The sequence below is a fragment of the Microcebus murinus genome, chromosome 14 (genome assembly GCF_040939455.1).
Source record: "Microcebus murinus isolate Inina chromosome 14, M.murinus_Inina_mat1.0, whole genome shotgun sequence".
Lineage (NCBI taxonomy): Eukaryota > Metazoa > Chordata > Mammalia > Primates > Cheirogaleidae > Microcebus > Microcebus murinus.
The window spans coordinates 74,486,219-74,496,801 of NC_134117.1; the positions used below are offsets into that span (position 1 = coordinate 74,486,219).

Below are 10,583 nucleotides of genomic sequence, written 5' to 3' on the forward strand. Positions count from 1 at the left end.
TAGCAAGAGTCTGAGCAAGAGTCTCTGAGCCCTGTGCCCTGTGGGGGGGGGCGGGGGGGAGGAGGAGGAGGAGGAGGAGGAGGAGGAGGTGGGAAGGGCCGGGGCCTGCAGTCCTGTTCCCGGGGTGGCACGGCAAGTGGCCTCTTCCACAGGCTGCTTGGCCTGGGCTCCCTGCACCTGGGCCTTTGGAGGACCGGCCCTGTGCTTGCCAACACTTCCTGCAGGGACCCAGAGCTGGGAGGTGGCATCTCTCAGCCCTGGGTCGGGCAGAGCCCCAGCGGGCCATGCCCACAACCTCTCTCAGCACCGGTCCCCCAGAAGGCTCCTTTGGGACCAGGATTCTCTTGCGGTGACTCTTTAAGGTCTGGCCCCTGGATGGAGGGGCACCAGGAGTAGAGGAGCAGGAAGGGGAAGGGGGTGGCCATGCGAGGGGACACTTTGAGGCCGAGTCCCAGCTTCAGCCTGATCCTCCTGGGAACCCCGCTCTGAGACAAGGAGCCGGGCTTCGCATTCCCACAGCAGCCAGTCGTGGGCTGAGGACACCTGGGGCGTTGGGAACTCCCTGGCTTCTCCTTGGTTTAACGTCTAGAGCTGCTTGTGAATCGCGCCGCCACACACACCCGAGCGCAGGTGTCTTCCGCACAGACTGCGGGCCTCGCTCTTCTGAACGCCGCTAGCTCGCCACCCACCCACGGGTGAACCTGGTCAGGGTGCTTTCTCTAAGGGGCAGACTCTTTTCCGGGCGGGCTACCGGTGTCTCTGTTTGCTCGTTTCTTTCTTCCATTTCGGGAAAGTCTTCCTTGCTGGGTGTGGAAATCTCCTATGCCTTCCCTCGCCTATTCTGTCAGCTTTCAAATTCTCTTTCAGTTGCCACCCTCACAGATGGATTAGGAAACTCTTTCCGGTGCACTCATTAGTGAAATGACCTCCAGGAAGCTGGAATCCAATATCTAATGGCCGATTTTTAGCGAGTCCACACGCCAGGGTGGTCGGGGTCCAATGCAGCCCCGGCCAGGCCCAGGCCCCTTGGACTGGGCCACAGGAGGACACGGAGGAGGGTCCCGGCCCCCACGAAGCGGTGCCGGCAGTTCTCCACGGGCTTGGGCGTTTTCCAGAGGTAGGAGATGGAGGGGACTGATTTCTTCAGCGCCCCCCAAACCACGCCACCCCACCCCACCCATGGGACACATCCCCAGAGAGAGACGCCCCATACACTGGCTGTGCCCCAGCCCTGGCCCGGGGGAATAGGCGGCAGCCCACCCACAGGGCGAGGGGGGGGGGCGCAGCTGAAAGGGGTTGTGGGGGAGGGCGGCCCCTGGCTGGGGTCAAAGGGCGAGCGTCCCGCGCGTGCGCAGTCAGCGGCAGGCAGCGACGCGCTGGGGGTGGGCAGCGGGTAGGTGAAGGAGGCCGGGCGAGGAGACGAGGGGGGCTGGGAGGGCTCCACCTTGGCGAGTCCAGCCGTGGAGGCGCATCTTGTGTGAGTGTGAGTGAGTGTGAGTGTGTGTGTGTGTGTATACAGAGACAGCCCCCCGCCCCGCCCCGCCCATCACCCCGTCCCTGGGAGCCCGCGGGACCCGGCCGGAGAACTCAACCGGCCCGGCCCGGCGCGGGGCCTGGGGCGGGAGGCGGCGGCGGGGAAGCCCAGAGAGGCTCGGCTTCTCGAGCGGGGCAGGGGCGCCCTCCGCCGCCGTCTAGGGCCACACCACCCTGAACGCCCCCGATCTCGTCTGGTCTCGGAAGCTAAGCAGGGTCGGGCCTGGTTAGTACTTGGATGGGAGACCGCCTGGGAATACCGGGTGCCACAGGCTGCTGCTTTTTTTTTTTTTTTTTTTTTTTTTGCCTCTTGTTGTGTCCCCTTTCTGGGAGCGCGGCGGCGGCCCGGGGTGGGGGTCACCCCCACCCTCAGCGCCCGCCCGCGGTGCCTGGCGCCCCAGCCCGCACCGTGGGGCCTCCTCTTGTCCCAAGCCGCGACACCGCCGCCACGCGGCAGCATGCGTGGCATCTGGACTGTCAGGTCTCAGACCAAAGGTCTGCTCTGTGGGAACCGACACGCTGGAGGAAACCTTGAGAGTCTGAGAGGGGAGGGAGTTCCAGAAGAAGGCCAGGATGTCATTTGGAGGGAGTATGTGACCAGAACTCGTCCCGTTGCTTTTGGGGTTCTATGGGCTACACGCAGGAATCTTTGGTGGTGGCACCTGATGTTGGGGGATCCGGAGTCACACCCAGACCTGCTCCACAGGCCTCCTTTTACTTTTCTCTTCGGATTCATTATTTTTAAAAAGTGTCTCTTACCTCTAGGATTGCATTTTCTTTTCTCTCTCTCTTCAAGCAGATGATGGGAGTACAAGTATTCAGGTGACATGTGTTGCCCGTGCCCCCCTCCCCCCTGTGTTCTTTTTTTTTTTTTTTTTTGAGACAGAGTCTCGTTTTGCTGCCCAGGCTAGAGTGAGTGCCATGGCGTCAGCCTAGCTCACAGCAACCTCAATCTCCGGGCTCAAGCAATCCTGCTGCCTCAGCCTCCCGAGTAGTTGGGACTACAGGCATGCACCACCACGCCCGGCTGTGTTTTTCTATATATATTAGTTGGCCAATTAATTTCTTTCTATTTTTAGTAGAGACGGGGTCTCGCTCTTGCTCAGGCTGGTTTCGAACTCCTGACCTGGAGCAATCCGCCCGCCTCGGCCTCCCAGAGAGCTAGGATTACAGGCGTGAGCCACCGCGCCCGCCCCCCCCCTGTGTTCTTATTGATATACCTCTCATGTTGTTCCAGCGTATTGTGGGGGTACCAATGTTAAGGTCGGGTGCCTTGCCCTCTCCAAGCCTCCCCCCTCGGGTCAGAGCTTCAAGTGCGCCCATCCCCCAGTCGGTGCGCACCCACCCCATGCCTAATGGATGTGTATGCCCCTCCCCTCCCCCCACACGCCCGACACCCACCCGATGAAGGTGATTCCTCTCTGTCCACTTAGGCGTCCATCCGTTCGTACCAATTTGCTGGTGAGCGCGCTCACGTGGTGCTCGTGTGTCCATTCTTGGGATACCTGGCCTACTGGAACGGGTTCCAGCTCTGGCCAGGAGAACACGAGAGGCGCCCTCTCACCGCTGCTCCTCACAGCCGAATGGCACTCCGTGGTGTCCACGCGCCACATTTTATTCATGCACTCCTGGATGGATGGGCACTCGGGTCGCTTCCACGTCTTTGCGATTGTGAATTGTGCCCTAACTGTCACCCTAACCCTTACCCAGCCCGTCTCCACTGCCCCTGCCTGACGCACTCCTCCCCGGCCAGGCCCGTCACTGTCCTGGGCCCCCGCCTGACCGGCTCCTCCCCGCCCGGCCTCTCACCGTCCTCGGCCCCTGCCTGACCGGCTCCTCCGTCGCCTGGGCCTTCCAAGGGCTTGGTGTGGACGCTGCTTCCAGGAAGCCCTCCAGAAACCCGGCAGCAGGGTGGCCGCAGCAGTCTCCAGCAGCCGTCCCTAAGTCGCGTGAGTGCGGGGGACGTGCCCCCGCTGTGCCGCGGGGGCCCAGCCTGGTGTCTTCCCTGAGGCCCTGCGGCTGGCTGCCGGCTGGGCTGCCCCTCCCCGCAAGGGGAGAGCCGCGGAGGTGGGGACCGCCTCCTGATGGGGACGTACACGCAGCTCTCCACGTCGGATTCCGGGGCTCTCTGTCCTGCCCGAAGGCCCAGCTGGCCTGCGGGTCCTTAGAGTGGCAAAAACATCCGAAAACTGAGATTGAGGGTCCGGTGGGTGTCTGCACTTTTGTGCTGGGCACCCCAGGGAGGCCCGGGGGCTGGCTGGACAACGTGGTCTGCTGGGCGGGGGGGTTGGAGGAGCAACTGATGCCCTTTGCACTTCGGGTAGCAAGAGTCTGAGCAAGAGTCTCTGAGCCCTGTGCCCTGTGGGGGGGGGCGGGGGGGAGGAGGAGGAGGAGGAGGAGGAGGAGGAGGTGGGAAGGGCCGGGGCCTGCAGTCCTGTTCCCGGGGTGGCACGGCAAGTGGCCTCTTCCACAGGCTGCTTGGCCTGGGCTCCCTGCACCTGGGCCTTTGGAGGACCGGCCCTGTGCTTGCCAACACTTCCTGCAGGGACCCAGAGCTGGGAGGTGGCATCTCTCAGCCCTGGGTCGGGCAGAGCCCCAGCGGGCCATGCCCACAACCTCTCTCAGCACCGGTCCCCCAGAAGGCTCCTTTGGGACCAGGATTCTCTTGCGGTGACTCTTTAAGGTCTGGCCCCTGGATGGAGGGGCACCAGGAGTAGAGGAGCAGGAAGGGGAAGGGGGTGGCCATGCGAGGGGACACTTTGAGGCCGAGTCCCAGCTTCAGCCTGATCCTCCTGGGAACCCCGCTCTGAGACAAGGAGCCGGGCTTCGCATTCCCACAGCAGCCAGTCGTGGGCTGAGGACACCTGGGGCGTTGGGAACTCCCTGGCTTCTCCTTGGTTTAACGTCTAGAGCTGCTTGTGAATCGCGCCGCCACACACACCCGAGCGCAGGTGTCTTCCGCACAGACTGCGGGCCTCGCTCTTCTGAACGCCGCTAGCTCGCCACCCACCCACGGGTGAACCTGGTCAGGGTGCTTTCTCTAAGGGGCAGACTCTTTTCCGGGCGGGCTACCGGTGTCTCTGTTTGCTCGTTTCTTTCTTCCATTTCGGGAAAGTCTTCCTTGCTGGGTGTGGAAATCTCCTATGCCTTCCCTCGCCTATTCTGTCAGCTTTCAAATTCTCTTTCAGTTGCCACCCTCACAGATGGATTAGGAAACTCTTTCCGGTGCACTCATTAGTGAAATGACCTCCAGGAAGCTGGAATCCAATATCTAATGGCCGATTTTTAGCGAGTCCACACGCCAGGGTGGTCGGGGTCCAATGCAGCCCCGGCCAGGCCCAGGCCCCTTGGACTGGGCCACAGGAGGACACGGAGGAGGGTCCCGGCCCCCACGAAGCGGTGCCGGCAGTTCTCCACGGGCTTGGGCGTTTTCCAGAGGTAGGAGATGGAGGGGACTGATTTCTTCAGCGCCCCCCAAACCACGCCACCCCACCCCACCCATGGGACACATCCCCAGAGAGAGACGCCCCATACACTGGCTGTGCCCCAGCCCTGGCCCGGGGGAATAGGCGGCAGCCCACCCACAGGGCGAGGGGGGGGGGCGCAGCTGAAAGGGGTTGTGGGGGAGGGCGGCCCCTGGCTGGGGTCAAAGGGCGAGCGTCCCGCGCGTGCGCAGTCAGCGGCAGGCAGCGACGCGCTGGGGGTGGGCAGCGGGTAGGTGAAGGAGGCCGGGCGAGGAGACGAGGGGGGCTGGGAGGGCTCCACCTTGGCGAGTCCAGCCGTGGAGGCGCATCTTGTGTGAGTGTGAGTGAGTGTGAGTGTGTGTGTGTGTGTATACAGAGACAGCCCCCCGCCCCGCCCCGCCCATCACCCCGTCCCTGGGAGCCCGCGGGACCCGGCCGGAGAACTCAACCGGCCCGGCCCGGCGCGGGGCCTGGGGCGGGAGGCGGCGGCGGGGAAGCCCAGAGAGGCTCGGCTTCTCGAGCGGGGCAGGGGCGCCCTCCGCCGCCGTCTAGGGCCACACCACCCTGAACGCCCCCGATCTCGTCTGGTCTCGGAAGCTAAGCAGGGTCGGGCCTGGTTAGTACTTGGATGGGAGACCGCCTGGGAATACCGGGTGCCACAGGCTGCTGCTTTTTTTTTTTTTTTTTTTTTTTTGCCTCTTGTTGTGTCCCCTTTCTGGGAGCGCGGCGGCGGCCCGGGGTGGGGGTCACCCCCACCCTCAGCGCCCGCCCGCGGTGCCTGGCGCCCCAGCCCGCACCGTGGGGCCTCCTCTTGTCCCAAGCCGCGACACCGCCGCCACGCGGCAGCATGCGTGGCATCTGGACTGTCAGGTCTCAGACCAAAGGTCTGCTCTGTGGGAACCGACACGCTGGAGGAAACCTTGAGAGTCTGAGAGGGGAGGGAGTTCCAGAAGAAGGCCAGGATGTCATTTGGAGGGAGTATGTGACCAGAACTCGTCCCGTTGCTTTTGGGGTTCTATGGGCTACACGCAGGAATCTTTGGTGGTGGCACCTGATGTTGGGGGATCCGGAGTCACACCCAGACCTGCTCCACAGGCCTCCTTTTACTTTTCTCTTCGGATTCATTATTTTTAAAAAGTGTCTCTTACCTCTAGGATTGCATTTTCTTTTCTCTCTCTCTTCAAGCAGATGATGGGAGTACAAGTATTCAGGTGACATGTGTTGCCCGTGCCCCCCTCCCCCCTGTGTTCTTTTTTTTTTTTTTTTTTGAGACAGAGTCTCGTTTTGCTGCCCAGGCTAGAGTGAGTGCCATGGCGTCAGCCTAGCTCACAGCAACCTCAATCTCCGGGCTCAAGCAATCCTGCTGCCTCAGCCTCCCGAGTAGTTGGGACTACAGGCATGCACCACCACGCCCGGCTGTGTTTTTCTATATATATTAGTTGGCCAATTAATTTCTTTCTATTTTTAGTAGAGACGGGGTCTCGCTCTTGCTCAGGCTGGTTTCGAACTCCTGACCTGGAGCAATCCGCCCGCCTCGGCCTCCCAGAGAGCTAGGATTACAGGCGTGAGCCACCGCGCCCGCCCCCCCCCTGTGTTCTTATTGATATACCTCTCATGTTGTTCCAGCGTATTGTGGGGGTACCAATGTTAAGGTCGGGTGCCTTGCCCTCTCCAAGCCTCCCCCCTCGGGTCAGAGCTTCAAGTGCGCCCATCCCCCAGTCGGTGCGCACCCACCCCATGCCTAATGGATGTGTATGCCCCTCCCCTCCCCCCACACGCCCGACACCCACCCGATGAAGGTGATTCCTCTCTGTCCACTTAGGCGTCCATCCGTTCGTACCAATTTGCTGGTGAGCGCGCTCACGTGGTGCTCGTGTGTCCATTCTTGGGATACCTGGCCTACTGGAACGGGTTCCAGCTCTGGCCAGGAGAACACGAGAGGCGCCCTCTCACCGCTGCTCCTCACAGCCGAATGGCACTCCGTGGTGTCCACGCGCCACATTTTATTCATGCACTCCTGGATGGATGGGCACTCGGGTCGCTTCCACGTCTTTGCGATTGTGAATTGTGCCCTAACTGTCACCCTAACCCTTACCCAGCCCGTCTCCACTGCCCCTGCCTGACGCACTCCTCCCCGGCCAGGCCCGTCACTGTCCTGGGCCCCCGCCTGACCGGCTCCTCCCCGCCCGGCCTCTCACCGTCCTCGGCCCCTGCCTGACCGGCTCCTCCGTCGCCTGGTCCTTCCAAGGGCTTGGTGTGGACGCTGCTTCCAGGAAGCCCTCCAGAAACCCGGCAGCAGGGTGGCCGCAGCAGTCTCCAGCAGCCGTCCCTAAGTCGCGTGAGTGCGGGGGACGTGCCCCCGCTGTGCCGCGGGGGCCCAGCCTGGTGTCTTCCCTGAGGCCCTGCGGCTGGCTGCCGGCTGGGCTGCCCCTCCCCGCAAGGGGAGAGCCGCGGAGGTGGGGACCGCCTCCTGATGGGGACGTACACGCAGCTCTCCACGTCGGATTCCGGGGCTCTCTGTCCTGCCCGAAGGCCCAGCTGGCCTGCGGGTCCTTAGAGTGGCAAAAACATCCGAAAACTGAGATTGAGGGTCCGGTGGGTGTCTGCACTTTTGTGCTGGGCACCCCAGGGAGGCCCGGGGGCTGGCTGGACAACGTGGTCTGCTGGGCGGGGGGGTTGGAGGAGCAACTGATGCCCTTTGCACTTCGGGTAGCAAGAGTCTGAGCAAGAGTCTCTGAGCCCTGTGCCCTGTGGGGGGGGGCGGGGGGGAGGAGGAGGAGGAGGAGGAGGAGGAGGAGGTGGGAAGGGCCGGGGCCTGCAGTCCTGTTCCCGGGGTGGCACGGCAAGTGGCCTCTTCCACAGGCTGCTTGGCCTGGGCTCCCTGCACCTGGGCCTTTGGAGGACCGGCCCTGTGCTTGCCAACACTTCCTGCAGGGACCCAGAGCTGGGAGGTGGCATCTCTCAGCCCTGGGTCGGGCAGAGCCCCAGCGGGCCATGCCCACAACCTCTCTCAGCACCGGTCCCCCAGAAGGCTCCTTTGGGACCAGGATTCTCTTGCGGTGACTCTTTAAGGTCTGGCCCCTGGATGGAGGGGCACCAGGAGTAGAGGAGCAGGAAGGGGAAGGGGGTGGCCATGCGAGGGGACACTTTGAGGCCGAGTCCCAGCTTCAGCCTGATCCTCCTGGGAACCCCGCTCTGAGACAAGGAGCCGGGCTTCGCATTCCCACAGCAGCCAGTCGTGGGCTGAGGACACCTGGGGCGTTGGGAACTCCCTGGCTTCTCCTTGGTTTAACGTCTAGAGCTGCTTGTGAATCGCGCCGCCACACACACCCGAGCGCAGGTGTCTTCCGCACAGACTGCGGGCCTCGCTCTTCTGAACGCCGCTAGCTCGCCACCCACCCACGGGTGAACCTGGTCAGGGTGCTTTCTCTAAGGGGCAGACTCTTTTCCGGGCGGGCTACCGGTGTCTCTGTTTGCTCGTTTCTTTCTTCCATTTCGGGAAAGTCTTCCTTGCTGGGTGTGGAAATCTCCTATGCCTTCCCTCGCCTATTCTGTCAGCTTTCAAATTCTCTTTCAGTTGCCACCCTCACAGATGGATTAGGAAACTCTTTCCGGTGCACTCATTAGTGAAATGACCTCCAGGAAGCTGGAATCCAATATCTAATGGCCGATTTTTAGCGAGTCCACACGCCAGGGTGGTCGGGGTCCAATGCAGCCCCGGCCAGGCCCAGGCCCCTTGGACTGGGCCACAGGAGGACACGGAGGAGGGTCCCGGCCCCCACGAAGCGGTGCCGGCAGTTCTCCACGGGCTTGGGCGTTTTCCAGAGGTAGGAGATGGAGGGGACTGATTTCTTCAGCGCCCCCCAAACCACGCCACCCCACCCCACCCATGGGACACATCCCCAGAGAGAGACGCCCCATACACTGGCTGTGCCCCAGCCCTGGCCCGGGGGAATAGGCGGCAGCCCACCCACAGGGCGAGGGGGGGGGGCGCAGCTGAAAGGGGTTGTGGGGGAGGGCGGCCCCTGGCTGGGGTCAAAGGGCGAGCGTCCCGCGCGTGCGCAGTCAGCGGCAGGCAGCGACGCGCTGGGGGTGGGCAGCGGGTAGGTGAAGGAGGCCGGGCGAGGAGACGAGGGGGGCTGGGAGGGCTCCACCTTGGCGAGTCCAGCCGTGGAGGCGCATCTTGTGTGAGTGTGAGTGAGTGTGAGTGTGTGTGTGTGTGTATACAGAGACAGCCCCCCGCCCCGCCCCGCCCATCACCCCGTCCCTGGGAGCCCGCGGGACCCGGCCGGAGAACTCAACCGGCCCGGCCCGGCGCGGGGCCTGGGGCGGGAGGCGGCGGCGGGGAAGCCCAGAGAGGCTCGGCTTCTTGAGCGGGGCAGGGGCGCCCTCCGCCGCCGTCTAGGGCCACACCACCCTGAACGCCCCCGATCTCGTCTGGTCTCGGAAGCTAAGCAGGGTCGGGCCTGGTTAGTACTTGGATGGGAGACCGCCTGGGAATACCGGGTGCCACAGGCTGCTGCTTTTTTTTTTTTTTTTTTTTTTTTGCCTCTTGTTGTGTCCCCTTTCTGGGAGCGCGGCGGCGGCCCGGGGTGGGGGTCACCCCCACCCTCAGCGCCCGCCCGCGGTGCCTGGCGCCCCAGCCCGCACCGTGGGGCCTCCTCTTGTCCCAAGCCGCGACACCGCCGCCACGCGGCAGCATGCGTGGCATCTGGACTGTCAGGTCTCAGACCAAAGGTCTGCTCTGTGGGAACCGACACGCTGGAGGAAACCTTGAGAGTCTGAGAGGGGAGGGAGTTCCAGAAGAAGGCCAGGATGTCATTTGGAGGGAGTATGTGACCAGAACTCGTCCCGTTGCTTTTGGGGTTCTATGGGCTACACGCAGGAATCTTTGGTGGTGGCACCTGATGTTGGGGGATCCGGAGTCACACCCAGACCTGCTCCACAGGCCTCCTTTTACTTTTCTCTTCGGATTCATTATTTTTAAAAAGTGTCTCTTACCTCTAGGATTGCATTTTCTTTTCTCTCTCTCTTCAAGCAGATGATGGGAGTACAAGTATTCAGGTGACATGTGTTGCCCGTGCCCCCCTCCCCCCTGTGTTCTTTTTTTTTTTTTTTTTTTGAGACAGAGTCTCGTTTTGCTGCCCAGGCTAGAGTGAGTGCCATGGCGTCAGCCTAGCTCACAGCAACCTCAATCTCCGGGCTCAAGCAATCCTGCTGCCTCAGCCTCCCGAGTAGTTGGGACTACAGGCATGCACCACCACGCCCGGCTGTGTTTTTCTATATATATTAGTTGGCCAATTAATTTCTTTCTATTTTTAGTAGAGACGGGGTCTCGCTCTTGCTCAGGCTGGTTTCGAACTCCTGACCTGGAGCAATCCGCCCGCCTCGGCCTCCCAGAGAGCTAGGATTACAGGCGTGAGCCACCGCGCCCGCCCCCCCCTGTGTTCTTATTCATATACCTCTCATGTTGTTCCAGCGTATTGTGGGGGTACCAATGTTAAGGTCGGGTGCCTTGCCCTCTCCAAGCCTCCCCCCTCGGGTCAGAGCTTCAAGTGCGCCCATCCCCCAGTCGGTGCGCACCCA

General features: G+C 62.5%; 3 non-coding genes across 3 annotated transcripts; all 3 read left to right on the top strand.

Annotated features, from left to right (window-relative positions):
* Positions 1–1,689: 1,689 nt before the first annotated feature.
* Positions 1,690–1,808, top strand: LOC142876274 (5S ribosomal RNA). The gene has a single exon (XR_012923192.1). It is a non-coding gene; the product is annotated as a 5S ribosomal RNA (ribosomal RNA).
* Positions 1,809–5,543: 3,735 nt separating this feature from the next.
* On the top strand, positions 5,544–5,662 carry LOC142876285 (5S ribosomal RNA). The gene has a single exon (XR_012923193.1). It is a non-coding gene; the product is annotated as a 5S ribosomal RNA (ribosomal RNA).
* A 3,734-nt stretch (positions 5,663–9,396) lies between these two features.
* LOC142876296 (5S ribosomal RNA) lies at positions 9,397–9,515 on the top strand. Its single transcript, XR_012923194.1, has one exon. It is a non-coding gene; the product is annotated as a 5S ribosomal RNA (ribosomal RNA).
* The last annotated feature ends 1,068 nt before the right edge of the window (positions 9,516–10,583 follow it).